We start from the raw sequence: 13047 nt of genomic DNA on the forward strand, positions 1-13047 counted from the left end.
CAACACTTGTGATTTGTTGTTTTTTTTAATAGTAGCCATTCTTATGGGTGTGGAATGATATCTCATGGTTTTGATTTGCATCTCTCTAATAGCAAATGAAAATGGTGACTTTTTAATGTGCTTTTTAGCCATTTTATGTTTTCTTTGGCAAGCTATCCAAGTCTTATGCCTATTTTTAAAATTGTTTTTGTCTTTTTATTGTTGAGTTGTAGGATTTCCTGTATATTCTGGATATTAAGCCCTTTTTTTAATATGCAGCTTCCAAATATTTTCTCCCATTGAGTAAGTTGGTTATCTTTTCACTTTCATGATGACATAGATTTATTTTGATGAGGTCTTAGTTATCTGTTTTTTCCTTATTGTTTTTGCTTCAGGTGTAAAGTCTAAGAAACCATTGCATAATACAAGATCATGGAGATGCCTCCTTACATTTTCTTCTAGCAGTTTTATAGTTCTTGTTCTTAATATCAAGTGACCATAGATGTGAGAACCTGCTTTTGAACTCTCAATTCAGTTCATTTGATCAGCCTGTCTATGACAGTACCATAATGCTTTGACCACCGTAGCTTTGTAATATGTTTTGCAGACAGTTAGTTTAAGTCCTCTGATTTCGTTCTTCTTTTTCAAGATGTTTTTAGCTATTCGGGGCTCCTTACTTTTCCACATAAATTAATTGGCTTTTCTGTTTTTGTGAAGTTGGTTGTTGGAATTTTGATTGGGATTGCATTGAATCTGTAAATCAATTTACATAAAATTGACAATTTTACAACATTTAGCCTTCCAATCCATGAACATGGAAGGTTTTCTTTGATTTCCTTAGCAATGTTTTGTATTTTTCTGATTATAGATCCTTTCCATCCTTGGTTAAGTTTATTCCTAGATGTGTGATTCTTTTAGTTGCTGTTGAATATGGAATTTTTTTTTTCTTGACTCCTCTTTGGATAGCTCATAACTAGTGTGTCGAAACAGTATTGATTTTTGTGTATGTTAATCTTGTTTTCTGTCAGTTTGCTAAACTCATTTATTAACTCTAGTGGCTTTGTCATAGATTTTTCAGAACTTTCTAGATATAGGATCATGTTGTTTGCAAATAGTGAAAGTTTTATTTCTTCCTTTTCTATTTGGATGCTTTTAAAATTTATTTCTTGCCTAATTGCTTTAGGTAGAACTTATAGCACAATGTCGAATGAAAATGATGGTAGTGGGCATCCTGTCTTGTTCCCAATCTTAGAGGGGAAAAATTTTGGTCTTTTACCTTTGAGAATGATGGTAGCTGTGGGTTTTTCACGTATGCCCATTATCATGTTGAGTTAGTTTCCTTCGATTTCTAATTAAGTGTTTTTATCAAGAAAGGATGCTGGATTTTGTCAAAGGTCTTTTCTGCATTGATCAGGATGATCATGTGGTTTTTCCTCTCAGATTTATTAATTTGGTGTCATTGATTGTTTACCTGGAATAAAACCCACTTGATCATGGTGTGTAAATCTTTTAATATGCTGTTGGATTTGATTTACATATATTTTGTTGAGGATTTTTTCTCTATATTCATTAGAGAGATTGGTCTGTGGTTTTCCTTTTTTGTAGTCTCTCTCTCGAGTTGGTATTAGTATGATGATGTTGGATTCATAGACTCAGTTAGATAGTATTCCCTTCTCTTCAGCTTTCTGGAAGACTTTGAGCAGGATTGATATTGATTCTTCTTGGAATGATTGGCAGAGTTTGCTTGTAAGGCCATTTGTTCCTGGACTTTTTTTTGTTTCTTGATTTTTGATGATTGATTCAATCTTTCTACTTGTTACTGGTTTGTTGTCTGTTGCCTGTGTCTTCTTGAGTCATTGTAGGTTGTGTTTTTCTAGGAATTTGTCCGTTTCGTCTACCTTGTCTTGCTTGTTGTCATGTAGTTACTCATAGTATCCTCCTTTTTGTTTCTGTGGGGTCAGTGGTAATATGCCACCTCATTTCTGATTTTATTTTATCGTGTCTTCTCTTTTGTCTTTTGTCGGTCTACGTAAGGGCTTGTTGATTTTGTTGATCGTCTCAACCAGCTTTTGGTTTTGTTGAATGTCTATTCATTCTTCTTTTTTTGTTCTCCATTTCATTTATTTTTACTCTAATCTTTATTTCTTTACTTCTGTTTCCTTGGGGTTAGTTGCTGTTCTTTTTCTAGTTCGTGCAGGTGTGTAATCAGGTTTTTGACTTCAGCTCTTTCTCTTTTTTAATGTAGGCAGTTAAGGTTGTAAATTTCCCTCTCAATACTGCCTCCACTCAATCCCATAAGTTTAACTATATTTGTTCTCATTTTCATTCATCTCAAGAGGTTTACTGATTCCACTTGCAATTTCTTCTTTAACTCTCTGATTATTTAATGGTGTGTTGTTTAATCTCCATGAATTTGTGCATTTTCCAGTTCCCCACCTGATCATTCCTTTATGATTAGAGAAAGTGCTTTGTAATATTTCGATCTTTTAAAATTTTTTGAACCTTGTTTTGTGCCCCTGCATGTAAAGTCTCTCCTGGAGAATGATCTGTGAAAACTGAAGAACAATGTAAGTATGCCCTCTTTTTTTCTCTCTCTTTATCCTTTTAGTTACCCTTACTGATAATCTTCATTTCTGTGCTGTTCTCTAAGCTTCTCTCTCCTGTTCTTTCCTTTTATCCTGCAGTATATATTGTAGGGCAGTTCTCTTGTTAACAAACTCACTCAGCCTCTGCTTATCTGTGGCTATTTTAACTCCCTCATTTTTTAAGGACACTTTTGCTGGATAAAGAATTCTTGTCTAGCACATTTCCTCTTTTAGTATCTTGAATATATCATATGCCATTGCATTCTCACCTCCAGGTTTCTAATGAGAAATTGGCACTTAGTCTTCTCAGGCATTTCTTACATGTTATGAATCTCTTTTCTCTGACTGCTTTAAGAATTCTCTCTTTAACTTTGGCAATTAATTTTTGATTAGTATATGACTTGGAATAGTTCTGTTTAGATTTATTTGGTTTGGCACATGTGGTGCTTTTTGGACCTAGATGCCAATGCCTTTCATAAGAGTTGGAATGTTCTCAGCCATTATTTCCTCACATACTCCTTTTTGCCGTTTCCCCTCCTCTTCTCCTCCTGGGACCCATGACGCAAATGTTCATGTGCTTTGTGTTGTCAGTCAGTTCCCAGGGACACTGTTCAATTTTTCCTATTCTTTTCTCTCTGTTCTTTTGTCTGTTTGAATTTGAATGCTTTGTCTTCTCTCTCTGATCCTGCTTTCTGCCTCTTCAGATCTGCTTTTGGGTGCTTCTAGTGTATTTTTATTTCATCTGTTGTGCCTTTCATTCCCATAAGATCTGTTAATTTTCTTTGCATGCTTTCAAATTCTTTTTATGCTCTCTGAGTGTCTTCTTAGTAACCTTTATCTCTTAATTCATGTAATTGAGTTTATTTAGGAGTTTTGTTTGAACATACTCGGTTAGCTGTTCCAGGTTCTGTGTCTCCTCAGAGATTTTTATTTGTTCTTTTGGGCTATATCTTCCTGTTTCTTTGTATGGTTTGTAGTTTATTGCTGATATTTGGTCATTTGTTATCTTGTGGGTTTATTCTGAAGGTTGATTTTTCTCTTGTGTGGGATTTTGTTATTGATTGGATTTGTATTAAGGCTCTTCTTTGATGATTGGTTTGTTTAGTATTTCCCAGCCACAATAGGACCAAGTACCCATGCAGGGAGGCACAGACCAGATGCAAAGGGCCTGTGGTGAGGTCAGGAAAGACTGCAGAAAGCCTTTTGTTCCCCCCTCCACTACCCAAGGCTGCACTTTTCTGGCCTGCTCAGCAGATGGGACTCCTTGCCAAGCCTCCTTGTTGATTCTTCTCTGTAACTGCATTTTCTTGACCTGCATAGTAGATGGCAGTCTCTGACAACTTATTCCCTCAGCCCTAAGAAGGCAGGCTATAATTGGTGCTTTGCCAGTTCTGCCTGTGATGTGGTTGAAGCATTGACTCATTCACTTATGAGCAGGACGGGCTAGAACAGCAGTAAATTTAGTAAATCTAAAAAATTTAGTAAATCTAAATGTACTGACCAATACTGGATGAGTATTGGGCTGTGTCCTCCCCTCAGGTTTTCTGTTTCGTTGTAAATTTTTATGAATTTGTTATTCATACATTTATTAAAATGTGTAAGTAAAAGTTCATAATACCTTTTTTGGGGGGCATTGCGGTAGGGTAGGAGGGAAGTGCCTGGGCCAGGAATCAAACCTGGGTCTCCTGTATGGCAGGCAAGAATCATCATGTTTTCTGTTTTATTTTTGGTGCTGTAATTCTATCTGGCTTTTCATTCTTAATGTTTTTATGTGACTTTTATTGACTTTTTAATAAATCTTGCCATAATTATGCCAATTTTGTTTTTTTCAAATAACTTTTTGGCTTTATTGAACCACTTTATAATATGTGTATTTTTTACTTTTTAATTTTTTTCCTTTTACTTTTTTGGGGTATTTTCAGTTGCTTATGTTGTCATTACTTCCCACGGAATTGCAAGCTAATATTTTTATTGTGTTTGCTTTAGTTTTAGATATTATCAGATATTATAATGGCTTCTTTGATGTGTCTTATTAAGAATGTATTTCTTTTAGTTTCCATTCTTGTGTTTTTCTGGTTATGTTTTATTTATTGTTTGCAAACTTCATTGCTCTGTGGTCAGAGATTGACACCCGTGGTAGTTAGAGTCAGTTGTCAACCTTGGCCAGGTGAAGGCACCTAGTTCTATTGCTGTGAACAGAGGCCAATGGTACGTGAACCTCATCCGTTGCTGATTACATCTGCAGTCGGCTAGGAGGCTGCCTGCTGCAATGAATGACGCTTGACCTAATTGGCTGGTGCTTAAATGAGAGACTCAGTGTAGCACAGCCCAAGCAGCTCAGCACGCCTCATCTCAGCACTTGCAGCTCAGCCCAGGCCTTTGGAGATGCAGAAAGAAATCACCCCGGGGAAAGTTGTTGGAACCCAGAGGCCTGGAGAGAAGGCCAGCAGAGACCACCCTGTGCCTTCCCACTAAGAACCTTAGTTGAAAGTTAGCTGTGTTTTCTCTGAAGAACTAATGAAATAAATCCCCTTTTATTAAAAGCCATTCCGTCTCTGGTGTGTTGCATTCTGGCAGCTAGCAAACTAGAAAAACGCTGTATTCGGAGATGGGCTATAGCCCAATGTGTGGTTGAATTTTATTAAGTTAGGAAATGCTGTTGTGATTCAGTGAAGTGGTTGATACATTTGTCTTCTGTGTTGCTACTGAATTGTCTGCTTAACTTTTATTAGAGCTCTGGTGGTCATTTTATACATGTTTCAGGCTATGATATAACATATATACAGCTTTTTCTTAACTTACGCCTTTCTTCATTCTGTAATACCTTATTTTTCTCTCATAAGCCTTCTTGCCTCGAGCCATTCTGAGCAATGTTTGTTGGCTTCCTTTCTACTCTTTCATTTTTCTTTTTGATAGATTTACCTTATGTATCTTTCCAATAAGCTTATTGTATTCTTATGTTTTATATGTCTCTTATAAAATATATATAAGTAGAATATTTTAATCTTTTTTTTTTTTTTCATGGGCAGGCACTGGAAATCGAACCCAGATCTCTAGCATGGCTGGTGAGAACGCTGCCTGCTTGGCCACCGTGGCCCGCCCTCTTTTAATCATTTCGATAAGATTTGTTTTAATTGGAATATTTAGTACATTAATATATTGTATTGATACATTTGAATTTTAAAAGTTCTTTTTCTATTTCAGTTTTCTTTCCTCTAGTTCCTTTTCATTTGAATATTTATCTCATTCTAAATCTATTATTTCAGTCATTGTCCTGGAAATTTCTTCTCCATACTTATTTACTAAATTCAGATTCTAGCATATGTTCTCTTTCAGTGTATGTGGTTTTGTTATCATGTGTTTAATTCTTTTTTTAAACCTCAAGAGATTATTTTATACAGTGAATTCTACTTTCATTATACCTACATAGTTACCACTTTGTGGGCTTTACTCTGAATTCTTTTTCCCTGAAATGCATCCTTTTAAGAATTTCTTTTGTCTGTGGGAGGCAAGCCCAGAAATACCTTTTTATCCCCCTGTTTTTCTGTGGATATTTTGGTGATTAAAGGAGTACGTATTTGTTCTAGTTTGCTAGCTGCCGGAATGCAATATACCGGAAATGGAATGGCTTTTCAAAGGGGAAATTTAATGAGTTGCTACTTTACAGTTCTAAGGCCGAGAAAATGTCCCAGTTAAAACAAGTATATAGAAATGTCCAATCTAAGGCATCCTTCCGGGGAAAGATACCTTGGCTCAAGAAGACCGATGAAGTTCAGGGTGTCTCTCTCAAGTGGAAAGGCACATGGTGAGCATAGTCAGGGTTCCTCTCTCATGTGGAGGGGCACATAGTGAACACGGCATCATCTGCTAGCTTCTTCTGGCTTTCTGTTTCATGAAGCTCCCCGGGAGGCATTTTCCTTCTTCATCTCCAAAGGTCGGTGACTGGTAGACTCTGCTTCTTGTGATTCTGTCGTTCTGCTTTGCTCTCTCTCAATCTCCTGTATTCTCCAAAATGTTTCCTCTTTTATAGGACTTCAGAAACTTATCAGTACCCACCCGAGTGGGTGGTCGTCACCTAATTCAGCTTCATAACCACTCTTGATTAAATTACATTTCCAGGGAGATGATCTGGTTATGGTTTCAAACATACAGTATTGAATAAGGACTATTTTGCCTTTATGAAATGAGATTTGGGTTAAAACATGGCTTTTCTAGGGGACATACATCCTTCCAAACCAGTACAGTATTTATATCCAGAACCATGAAGATATCTCACTATCCATTGTTGCTAGTGAGAAGTCAGCTGTCAGTTCAATTTCATTTATTTAGAGCAGTAGTTCTTAAAGTGTGTTCTCCAGTTCAGTAGCATCAGCATCATGTGAGAACTTTTGGAATTGCATATTATTTGACCCCCACTCCGGAGGTACTGATTCAGAAACTTTGAGAATGGATCCAGTTATGTGAGTTGTCTTTTGTTCATATTCTAATAGTTATTTGCAGTGTGTTTTAACAAGCCCTCCAGGTGATTTTGATAAAAGTTAAAGTTTGAAAAGAGAGAGGGTAAGGCACAGGCAAATACTGTAAAATGCGTAGTTCCTGTACTACACATTCTTTTCCCATTTCAGAGAGAAAATTTAATTGCAAAGGTTGAAGATAAATGAAAAAATCCACACAATGAATTCTCTGGTAACAGTGAAACCAGAGAATACCAGTGAAAGAGAAAAAAAGACAGGTTACCTTTAAAGCTGTGGTTCACAGTCCCTGTCAGTGAATCTTTTTTTAATTTGGCAAATCTTCACACACATAACATTCCGTCCATGGTATGCAGTCAGTGGCTCACAACATCATCGCACAGTTGTTTATTCATCACCACCATCACCTTTTAGAACTTGCGTCACTCCAGAAAAGCAAACAAAAAGAAAAAACCCACGCATACCATACCTCTTTCTTACCCCACCTTCATTGACCACCGGTATCTCCATTTACCCAACTTATTTTTACTCTTTGTCACCCCTATTATTCATGTTTTTATCCGTGTTTTCCAACTCGCCTGTCCATCCCTTGGACAAAAGGAGCATCAGACATAAGGTTTCCACAGCTCCCTTGTCTGACTTTTGCCTTATGAACTAATCTCACTAACCTCAGTTTTCAAAGAGAGCTTATTTCCTGGGGTGGTTGCGAGGATGAAAGGAGAGCATATAATCTTATATGGCTTGATGAATTTTCATAAACTGTGAACACAACAATGTAACAAACCCTCAGATCCAAATTCCCCTTGAGCTCTCTTTCAGTCACTGCTCCCCACTTCATCCTGTCCATGGTATCCTCTACCCTGACGTAGCAACATAGATTAGTTTTGCCTGTTTTTGCACTTTATGTGAGTGAGTTTGTATAGTATGTTCACTTTTGTGTCTGGCTTCTTGCATTAACCCTGTTTGTGTGATATTCAACAATATTGTGTGTAGTAGAAAGTTAATTCTCATAGTATAGTGTGGATGAGTGGCAACTGGTTTACCCATTCTAGTCTTAAATGCACATTGGGATTATAAGTGGTGCTACTATGATCACTCTATTTTATATCTTTTGTTTTGTTAATGTAAATATCTCTGCTGTGTATATATGTAAGAGTAAATTGTTGGGCCAGAGGTTAAGATTTCATAAATAGTAGATGTTACCAAACAAGTTGCTCAAGTGATTGCCCTGGCTTGCTACTGTCAATAGTATATGAGAGTTACACTGTAACTCGGCATCCTCCAGAACTTGGTATCATCTTTTTCATTTTACCTCTGTGGTGAGTTTATACTGGTATGGCATTGTGGTTTCATTTTAGATTTCCCAACAACTATTAAAGTTGAACACCTTTTCATGTTTTTTTTTTGGCTAATTTGATTTTAATTTTTGTGATGTGTCTATCCATATCCATTTCCCATTTATAAAAATTAGATTGTCTGCTTTTTGCTGGTTCTTTTTGAGTTTATACATTTTTTTTGCTTGTGTGTCTGGCTTCTTTTGGTCAACATGGAATGGAGATTTATCCATGTTCTGTGTCTCAGTAGCTAGTTTCTATAAACATAACAGAATTAATCCATTTTCTCATTGAAAGTTTATTTATAGTTCTTGGCTGTTATGCATAAGATTGCTATGAGCATTCATGTATGAATCTGTGTATATATGTTAATTTCTCTTGGGTACCTATCTAGGAGTGGAATTGCTGGGTTAAGTGATAAGTTCCTTTCTGAAAAAATACTGCTGCATTGTTTTCCAGAGTACTTGAAGCATTTCACACTTTTAAAGTCAGGATGTGAGGGTTATCGTTACTCTACATCTTCAGTAATATTTAGTGTTGATAGTCTCTTTTCACTATTCTGGTGGGTTGAAATGCTGAATTACTAATTTTAATTTGCTTTCCTCAGTTGCTAGTTCTTGAGCGTCTTTTCCCATGCTTATTATTGGCCATTTATGGCAAAAGACCACAGCGGGATTATTGTATCAGCAGATACATGTATTTTTAACAAAGAGCCCGAACTTTAGGAAGTACGTACCAAAACACTTAGGAATAAATGGATATGATGTTTGCAACTTATTCTCAAATGGGCTGAGAAATAAAATAGGTGTGTGCGCATCTCCGCCCGCCCCCCACCCCCCAGAAAGAGCACACAGACATGTGACAGGACCAGAGCATTGATACTTGGTCAGTCTTGCCAAAGGGGGTACAGAGGAATTCTGGGTACCATTCTCGTAACCTTTACTTAGTTTGAAATTAAATCATGATAAAAAGTTCCCAAGAAAAGAGTTCATTCTAAAGAACAATCACCACCCCACTTCTTTATTTCTCCCAACCCTTCAGCCCTCTCTCACCTACCTAGGAAAAGTTTTGGAAAGCACACTGGGCAGGGAACTGGATAGCTCTGAGTTTAGGAATATATAAAAGAGAAGGTGTGAAAAACAGACATTTAATGGTTGAATTTTGGTCCCCATCAGTGTTTCAGTGACCTTGGCCAAATTACATAACCTTTCTTCACCTCAGTTTTCAGTTCTGCTTTATTGGATTAATATAGATAAAACACCTACAGTAGTGCCTAGGACATATTCATCTCATGCCAGCCGCTAGCACCATCACTGTTTCTTGTATGGCCTCCCAGGCAGTGCTCTGCTTCTTCAAAGTTGGTACCCCCACCCCAAATAGGTGCCATCTCTTCCTTACATATAATTTCTTCATTTTAAACCTATTTTTTTTTTAAAACATGGGCAGGCATCGGAAATCGCACCCAGGTCTCCGGCATGGCAGGCAAGAATTCTGCCACTGAGCCACTATCGCACTGCCCTTAATTTCTTTATTTTGAATGCTGTTAATTGACTTGTGTTGTGAATTGGTTTGATCAGATATGTTTTGCTAAGTGAGAAGATTGGTCCCCAGAGATGAATAAATTAGACCAGTGAGCACTTTGAGAACCATATCTTCTAAACTGGGGTGATGTTGTATGGATACCTAATGGGTATTTGGAGCCAGGGATAGGTTTTGGAATTTGAGGCAGGGGTGGAGATGGTTGTAATAGGAAGTATGTGATGTTTTCAAAGACAAATACTGTGTTCTTTAAAACTTGTCTTGAGAGTTGACGTAGTACTTGAAAAAGTGACACATTTTTCGTGCTGCAGAATTGCAGTTCGAAAGGTTGGTGATAAAGAAAGGATCCATACTGCACATTAGTTATTTAGAAGCAATAACAATTAAAATTTTTTTACCTTTTTTTGTAGTGAGATTATATTCTGATCAGATTGGTCTCATCAAGGAGTGCATTTCCCAGTCCCCCACATGCTACAGACAGTCAACCAAGTTCCTGGATCTTGCGGAGCTGCTGAGGGTAGCAGGTAGATCTTTTGAATGCTAAACTGCAGCGGGAGGTTTCTGTGTTAGTCTTAATGTCATGCAAGGCAAGCATTAAAACTTTGCTTATGGTTGTCAGAGAGCAAAGATTAGTTTTTTTCCTAGAAAGACTGGCATAACCATAAACCACATTGTGAAAGCTCTATCATTATTCAATCATCCTCAAGAAACATGGCTACTGGAACACAGCTCTACATTTTCAGGCAGTTCCCTCCAGCCTCTCCATTACATCTTGACTAACAACGTGGTATCTACTTAATGTGGAAGAGTAATCTCCAGGATAACCTCTCGACTCTATTTGGAATCTCTCAGCCATTGACACTTTGTCTCATTTCACTCCTCCCCCTTTTGGTTGAGAAGGTTTTCTCAATCCCTTGATGCTGAGTCTCAGCTCATTCTAGGGTTTTTCTCAATCCCTTGATGCTGAGTTTCAGCTCATTCTAGGATTTCTGTACCACGTTGCCAGGAAGGTCCACACCCCTGGGAGTCATGTCTCACATAGACAGGGGGAGGGTGGTGAGATTGCTTGTTGTGTTGGCTGGAGACAGAGGCCACATCTGAGCAACAAAAGAGGCTCTCTTGGGGGTGACTCTCAGGCCTAAATTTTAATTAGACTTGACCTATCCCTTGTAGGGTTAAGTTTCATATCAACGAACCCAAAGACTGGGGCCTCAGCCTATAGCTTTGGTTGTCCCCACTGCCTGTGAGAATATCAGGAATTCAACTTGGGGAAGTTGAATTTCTCTCCATTCTCACCATTCAGTTCCCTTTGGGAACTTTGCAAATACTTTTCCACTCACTGATCGAATCACTCTGGGATTCATCGGGGCATCACTCTGGACAAACCAACAGAATCTCATGTCCTGCCTGAGATTCCAAGTACTTAAGGTGTTCAATCAAACTATCTACATAAGTTATATTAGGAAATGCACTAGTCAAAATATAAATTTTGTACCAAAGAAACATTTTTTGCTTTAGTCTCACACAGAAGGTGAGGTTTTAAAATATTAATTACCATCTATTTTCAGCACCCCGCAATAATGACATTCCTTTGTCCTTCCTCATGCAAAAACGTTTTTAAAATTTGTACATTTAGTCACTATTATTATACACTCTAAGCATTCCTAGATTATACCATCTCAATCTTTAACATCTATCTTTCTTTCTGATTTCATTTATGTCCCCAGCCCTCCTCCCTCTATCATTCTCACATGCAGCTTCATTCAGTGTTTTAACATAATTGTATTACAGTTAGGTAGTATTGTGCTGTCCATTTCTGAGTTTTTATATTCAGTCCTGTTGCACAATCTGTATCCCTTCAGTTCCAATTAACCAGTGTCTTACCCTATTTCTATCTCCTGGTGGTCTCTGTTACCAGCGAAATATTCCAAGTTTATTCAGTAATGTCAGTTCATATCAGTGAGACCATACAGTATTTGTCCTTTTGTTTTTGGCTAGTCTCACTCAGCATAATGTCCTCAAGGTCCATCCATGTTGTTACATACTTCATACCTTTATTCTATCTTAAAGCTGCATAATATTCCATTGTATGTATATACCACAGTTTGTTTAGCCACTCATCTGTTGATGGACATTTTGGATGTTTCCATCTCTTTGCTATTGTAAATAATGCTGCTATAAACATTGGTGTGCAAATGTCTATTTGTGTCTTTGCCCTTATGTCCTTTGAGTCGATACCTACCAATGGTATTGCCAGGTCATATGGCAATTCTATAGTCAGCTTTTTGAGGAACTGCCAAACTGCCTTCCACAACAGTTGTACCATTTGACATTCCCACCAACAGTGAATAAGTGTGCCTCTTTCTCCACATCCTCTCCAGCACTTGTCATTTTCTTTTTTGTTGATAATGGCCATTCTGGTGGGTGTGAGGTGATATCGCATTGTGGTTTTGACTTGGATTTCTCTAATGGCCAGGAAAGTTGAGCATCTTTTCATGTGCCTTTTGGCCATTTGTGTTTCCTCTTCTGAGAAGAGTCTGTTCAAGTCTTTTGCCCATTTTGTAATTGGATTGGCTGTCTTTTTGTTGTTGAGTTGAACAATGTCTTTATAAATTCTGGACACTAGACCTTTATCTGATATGTTGTTTCCAAATATTGTCTCCCATTGTGTAGGCTGTCTTTTTGCTTTCTTGAAGTTCTTTGATGTGCAAAAGTGTTTAATTTTGAGGCGTTCCATTTCTTTCTTTCTTCAGTGCTCTTGCTTTGAATGTAAGGTCTGTAAAACCACCTCTAAGTATAAGATTTTTAAGATATTTCCCTTCATTTTCTTCTGTTTTATGGTCTTAGACCTAATGTTTAGGTCTTTGATCCATTTTGAGTTAACTTTTGTATACAGTGTGATATATGGGTCCTCTTTCCTTCTTTTGCATATGGATATCCAGTTGTGAGAGCCATTTTTGAAACCAACCCAGGAGAGAAGGTCCAACACATGTTTCCCTGTGCCTTCCCGGGTGACAGAGGAACCCAGATACCATTAGCTGTTCTTCACTGCAGGTAACTTCTTGTTGATGCCTTAATTTGAACATTTCCATGGCCTTAGAATTGGAACTTGTGAGTTAATAAATCCCCTTTATAAAA

At 37.5% G+C, this 13047-nt stretch overlaps 1 long non-coding RNA gene across 8 annotated transcripts in view; it reads left to right on the forward strand.

Moving 5' to 3' along the window:
* LOC143650544 (uncharacterized) overlaps positions 1–13047 on the forward strand; it is a 79873-nt gene that overhangs the window by 59398 nt on the left and 7428 nt on the right. For 4 of the 8 annotated variants that reach the window (XR_013159598.1, XR_013159594.1, XR_013159592.1 and 1 more), the window contains 2 exons: positions 10320–10433; positions 12852–12963. The exons of 1 other annotated variant lie outside the window; for it this stretch is intronic. This is a non-coding gene — a long non-coding RNA (uncharacterized LOC143650544). Of the gene's footprint in view, positions 1–2507; positions 2547–10319; positions 10434–12851; positions 12964–13047 lie in introns of all 8 variants that reach the window. 3 more of the 8 variants (XR_013159595.1, XR_013159597.1, XR_013159596.1) reach the window with 2 other exon arrangements.

This window comes from Tamandua tetradactyla, chromosome 11, assembly GCF_023851605.1.
Source record: "Tamandua tetradactyla isolate mTamTet1 chromosome 11, mTamTet1.pri, whole genome shotgun sequence".
Classification (NCBI taxonomy): Eukaryota; Metazoa; Chordata; class Mammalia; order Pilosa; family Myrmecophagidae; genus Tamandua; species Tamandua tetradactyla.